Below are 5,929 nucleotides of genomic sequence, written 5' to 3' on the forward strand. Positions count from 1 at the left end.
TAAGCAAATAACATTCCCTTGAATAAATGAGGCCCTGACAAGAACATAGGGCTATCCAATCAAATGAGAACTACCCGAGACACGATATGAAGTGCCCCGGAATGGTCGAGTGTGCCCGAGCGGGTTAACAGATGGGGCCCTAGACAAGGGCGTAAGGCCCTGTATTTAAACAGGAAGTACCCAAGACCCAAAGTAGAGGGCCCCCGAACGATCGAGCGCAACTAAGCAGGTTAATAGACAGGACCCCCGGCAAGAGCGTAGGGCCCTACACTCAAATAGGAAATACCCAAGACCCAGTGCAGAGGGCCCTCGAGAGATCAAGTAGGTGCACGAGAAGGCCAGGTGGCCCCGACAGGGGAGTAATGCCCTACGTTCAAATGCCAAAACCCAATATGCAGGGCTCCCAAACGATCCAGTGCGCTCGAGCAGGTTAACAGATGGGGCCTCGACAAGTGTAAAGGGCCCTCCATTCAAATGTAAAGTACACACGATCCAATTTGGAGGGCCTCGAATGACCGGGCGTGCCCAAGCAAGCTAGCATATGGGCCCGATAACGGCATATGGCCCCAAGCAAGTGGCAGAGAATTTGAAAGGTTCTAAAGCAATGCAGGGGGCCCATGAGTATATCGCGAGTTTGACGGTAGGCTAACCGAGACCAACGTGAGGGGGCCCCGAGCAACGGAGAATACCTTGGCAGGTTGACATATGGGACCCGACTATCGCGTATAGAGCTTTTCGGACGAATGGGAAGAATCCGTGGAAGGCTCCTGATTGACAAGAGGGCCCGACATGCTAGCATATAGGGCCCATCAACAGCGTTCGGCCCTCCGAGCAGATGCAAAAAAGGCAGCATGGACGACTCATTAGCGATAGTATTGACTGTGTAAGTGGACCCATAAGGCCCACAGCAACGGCTAAAAGTCTCTGGACACCGTAAGAAGCCTGAAAATCTCCTAACCATCACCCTCTTAACCAGCGTACGTTATTTGTGTCCACTCGTGGGTTCACACTTTCCCTTGCGACTTTTCTTCGTTGCCTTGGGGCCCAAAGACGACCAATTTCTTTGCCGTTGCGTTAAACAACTGCGTCTGTTCGGCCGGCTATGAGCCCCTCCGGGGCCCCAAGGGGAAGGCGATGGCCCGTGCTCCCCCCTCCCCCTCCTCCGTCTGATCTGCCCCTGCGACAGCCTAGTAGACAGCACGCTCTATAGGTTTTATAAATGCATGAACAAGACAGTTATTTGGAAACTTACACGGTTGTACACAGTTTGCTGCGACGCTAGCAAAATATATATTGCGTATATAGTGGTCACTCACTTGGTTTCCATAGATTCTGTGGGCTTTATAAATACCTGAAGAAGACAGTTGTTTGGAAAGTGGCACGATTGCACACATTTAACTGCATCCGTAGCAAAATATACATAGCACATATGACGATGATCCACTGGGTATAAAAGATTATGTTCAGCTCTGAGTGGATGATGTATCTCACACTTTTGTTTGACTTGAGTTGTCCAGAACTCGACAGACTCGCCTCCGACTCTGCATACAGCAAAAATCCCAGACAAATCCCCCTCACTCTGAACCAGCGGAATTGTGGCGTATTCTCCAGTTGATTCCGACTCGATCCGAAGCCCAGCCCAGTTCTGGTGGATAGGCCGCTCACCGTCACTGGACCAGGGGAAACGCACCACACTCCAGCCGGCCCGAAGCATACAGGGCGGCAGAATACTGGCAGAGCTGGTAAGCCTCGCACTAGCGCTACCCAAAAACAAAATATTAACCAAAGACCCTAACGACGCACAACTTTCTGCAAGAGTCGCAGATGCGAAAGAGGAATGAGCCACAACTTCTCTTTGATTTTAAAGAATTATTTCGTAGAAAAATGCCGACTTAACCGATCCCCAGACAGACATTTTTATCAAAAATAACTTCTGAGAAATGACCTCAACAAAAAAGTGTGATTTCGTTTTGTAGTCACCTTTTGCCCTTTAACTATAAACACCACATCACGAAAACAACCTGGTGCCCTTCTCGAATGCGTAGTATGAATGTCCAGGATTGAGGATTGTGAGTTATGGAGATTGGGAGCTATCTTGTCAGTGCCAAAGACGACATTTGCGCATGATAATTCCGCGCACACGTGGCAGAATGCCAATCCTAAGGCTAGCAGTGAATAAAATCTGTAGCCGCTCCCTGTCCACGTGTTCCTGGTCCTGTTGTCGCTGCCTGTAACGCGAGTTTTTTTCTGCAGTCTTGGCTGCAGTCTTGGCGTTTCATACCTGCGGTTACTGTTTAACCTACTATCTCCCATCGCTATGGTCATTCAGCGGTCGCCAAATATCGAAATCACTCAACTTTTTGTGTTAGCAGGTATGGGTAAACAACTATCCATTTGTAACTTGATGCTAATGGAACACCCCGCATATGAATATCCTGCATATTTGCCCAAATGGCCTTGCAAAAGCAGCGCATTTTGAAAGGAAGCAATGCATGCTGCTAGCATGCAATATATGCAATAGCAGCAATACAATTCAACGTAATCTGGCCATGTACATTATTGTATGTGCTATGGTTGCAGGGAAACACACAGCCCTACGTTTTATCGTCCACACAGAAAGCGCAGAAAGGAATTTCGATGCATACCCGGCGGTGCTCAGTACTTTACTTCCTGCACAGCAAGCCATTTCATATACATGTCATTACGTATGTTTCATGCTGCATTATTGATTCCGGCGGCTTACAAGATGTTTCACTCAGTTTTGGCTTGGACTCCTACACATTTTCAAAGCAAGCGTTCCGCCTCCAAGCAACCGCATCGTCGGTTGAGTTCAGAATTGATCTTAACTCCATTGGGAGCCGAGCATTGGTCTTTGCGAAGTACTTCGGACAGCCTCCAAGGCTTTAAAAGCCTCCAAAGCGTGGGAGGCATGTGTGAAATTGAGTCAAAGCCAGTGCAGTTTGAATCATTTTGTCAAGAAAACGTGACGCACGTTGTCACGCTCCTCTATGGAGCGGCAGCGACGGCATTGACCATATTAGCGCTCAGGGACATGGCGCAACCGGGATTCAAACTCAGCCTTTCCCTCGCCTCGCTTATGTTTTCGCATTGTTCAACAATTGTCTACGTCATTCATAAGCTTCTACGGAGCCACGTCTAGCGCGGGCTTTAGATCCAGCAGGTAGAACTTTTGGCGCGTGCGTGAGAACTCAACACGGACTGTGCGCCAAAGCCCCGAGACGGCTCACCCGAGCATCATTGTGCCACGTCACAACCGCGTGGGGCCCCTGACCTTGACCTTGCACTCCTGCGCCACAGCGGGTTGGCCTTCATTCCCACGCCGTTCAGGCTGCGGACGCGCGGGGCTTTTCGACGATTCACGTACCCAAGCACCATGCATGACTACGTGACGGATCCACCAGCGTTGCCGGACAAGCGGACGTTTCATTTAATCCAGTTAATCGTTGCGTTGCCGTCATTTTGGGCCGTGAATCACAGTAACGGGATTACATGTTTAGGACTGGGGATCGCTTCTGTGCCGCCAGTGATGATTCGGCACGTATTTTCGTTAGGATGACACTCAAAGCAGACATCCCAGGTAAACAATTAAAACTTTCTCACATGCTCTGGCCCTGGCAGCCCTCATGCATTTTATGAAGCGTGCCTTTGGGCGGATCAAGTCATGATGTGCGATAAGGATATCGGGCATCCACAGTACACATTTTGGTGGCGTTCACATGTCCTTCGTCTGGTATCCCCAAAGTAGTTTGCACATCTTTTCACTGGGTAAATCAATTTGCGGATGAGCATTATTGTAAAAAAAATGGTTATAGAGACTGAACTGAAATATATCGAGCACATTTTACCAAAATGCGTACTCAAGACTTCAGAAATGTAAAAAAACAGACGTGGATCGAAATGGCTGGAGAAATGTCAGTCTGGCAACTCGCAGAAATGATTCCTTCTATTGAAGATGGAGGTGGTTGGTGAATCTGGCAACAAGCAAATAAATGCTTATGAAGCTTAGATAACATGACGTAAGTTACGGTTGTTAATATAGATTTTCCATTTACATTTACCTCCGAGTGCAACAAAAAAATATTCCAAACCTTCCCTGTCACTTTGCCACAAACAGCACAGATTTATTCGTCCCCCCCCCCCCCCCCCCCCCCAGAAGCAAGAGCCTTGACCATCCGTGATGAATGCTTTCGTTTTTTTAACGTCGGAGCAGCTGTTCGCGTGTGCATTACGCAAACGTTCACTGTGTGCTGCTAAGACGTGGAAGCAAATCATTGTAGGAAATCCACCAGTGCGTTGCGTATTTGGCGGCATCTGCGTGCTGTTCAATAATGAGGTTTGTGTGCATGTCCTGCTTTTAATACGCATTTTACGGCATTAATTTGTACCGAAAACCGCCGTCAGTCCCCTATGACGCAGTTGGTTAGAACGTTTACCTTTCCATCCACTCATCCGTGACGGGGGGGGGGGGGGGGGGATCTGAGCCGCCTCAGGCGTTCGCTGTTTGCTCCTGTTTGGGATAGCTGGCGGCTGGTGGTAGCGGTCATGCTGGAGGTCAGGTAACGCCAGGGGTCAGGACGGAGAGTGACGAGCATTGCTGCCGCAAGGTTGTGCTATTCAGATTAGATTACTACAGCTAGATTATTTTCGTCGCCGAAATAACTAGTGAATTTGGCTGCCGAATCGTCGTAATGTCGTTGCCATAAATGTACTTTTCTTCATTTTACGTTTACAAATTTGGTTCCATGGAACAATATCAAAGAGAACCGAGCAGTGAAATGACAAATAGGTACGTGGCGAAGAAACAAAAACGCTTCCCCAGTAAAACATGCCGACTGCTTTTGTTGACCTGAGAGCATTTCATTGGTTTTACTCCTGTGTATATTGCCTTGCGTGCTCTTCAGCTCTGTTCAATATCGCTATCGTGAAAGGGCCGCCATGATTTAAAACACTGCCAAGATCAAACACTCTCAGGTCGCATTTGATTCCCGTTGAGTGGGACTCTTGAGTGAGAGCGAAGCGAGTCTCCAGTCGAGAGACCCCCGTCGTCGCATGGATCAGTCCCAACACTCGGCTGAATTATTGCAGCACAAAGATTGGAATGCTACTAAGTAGAATACTAGAGTAGACTGCTACAGTAGTGTAAAGTGAAGTGCAGTAGAGAAAAGAGTACTGGCGTAGAGAACGATATGGAGTGAGTGGCTGAATGGCAAGAATTTCTACATGCTTAGCTAAGAACGATTTCTTCAGCGGGGCCACTTCTCAGGTCTTTTTAGCACGATCTCTTTTACCCTAAAAAATAAGTCAAGCCTCGTCTCCGCCTTTGTGAAGTCCCGCTGAGCCACCGCATCGACCATGAATTGAACGGATGTTGTTAGGCGCAATGTTTGACAATGCCGTCACGCGAACAGCCTAAATGTCTGGGAGAAGGTGTATTTTGGGGTTAGAGATATCTGATTATTAGGCCTGCTCCCGAGCCTGCTTTGTCACATGCAAATGGAAATCACCGAATCAGAAATAAGTGTATGTCGTATTCTTCAAAAGTAAATAGTGGTGTTCAACAAACACTTTCGAAACTGAAACAGCATCTCATAGTGCATGAAATGTACCGGAATGCATAGAATGTAGTGTATGGAATGTGCATGCGCATAGAATGTAGTGTATGGAATGTGCATGCGCATGGACTGTAGTGTCCATGTCATAGTGCATGGAACGTAGTGTATGGAATGAGAGGCGCAGTCGCGCCCGCTGTTGCTGACTTCCGCCGCCGCTGCAAAACACCGAAGATTAGCCGGACGCAGCGCCACCACAGGGACAGTCCCCGACTGGCGACACGTGCAGATAAGGCCCCGGACCGGCGCCCGACCGGCGCCTGGTCGCCGGGCAGTTACCACCCTACGAATACCCTCGG

Source organism: Pollicipes pollicipes, unplaced genomic scaffold, assembly GCF_011947565.3.
Source record: "Pollicipes pollicipes isolate AB1234 unplaced genomic scaffold, Ppol_2.1 Scaffold_7262;HRSCAF=8765_pilon_pilon_pilon, whole genome shotgun sequence".
Lineage (NCBI taxonomy): Eukaryota > Metazoa > Arthropoda > Thecostraca > Pollicipedomorpha > Pollicipedidae > Pollicipes > Pollicipes pollicipes.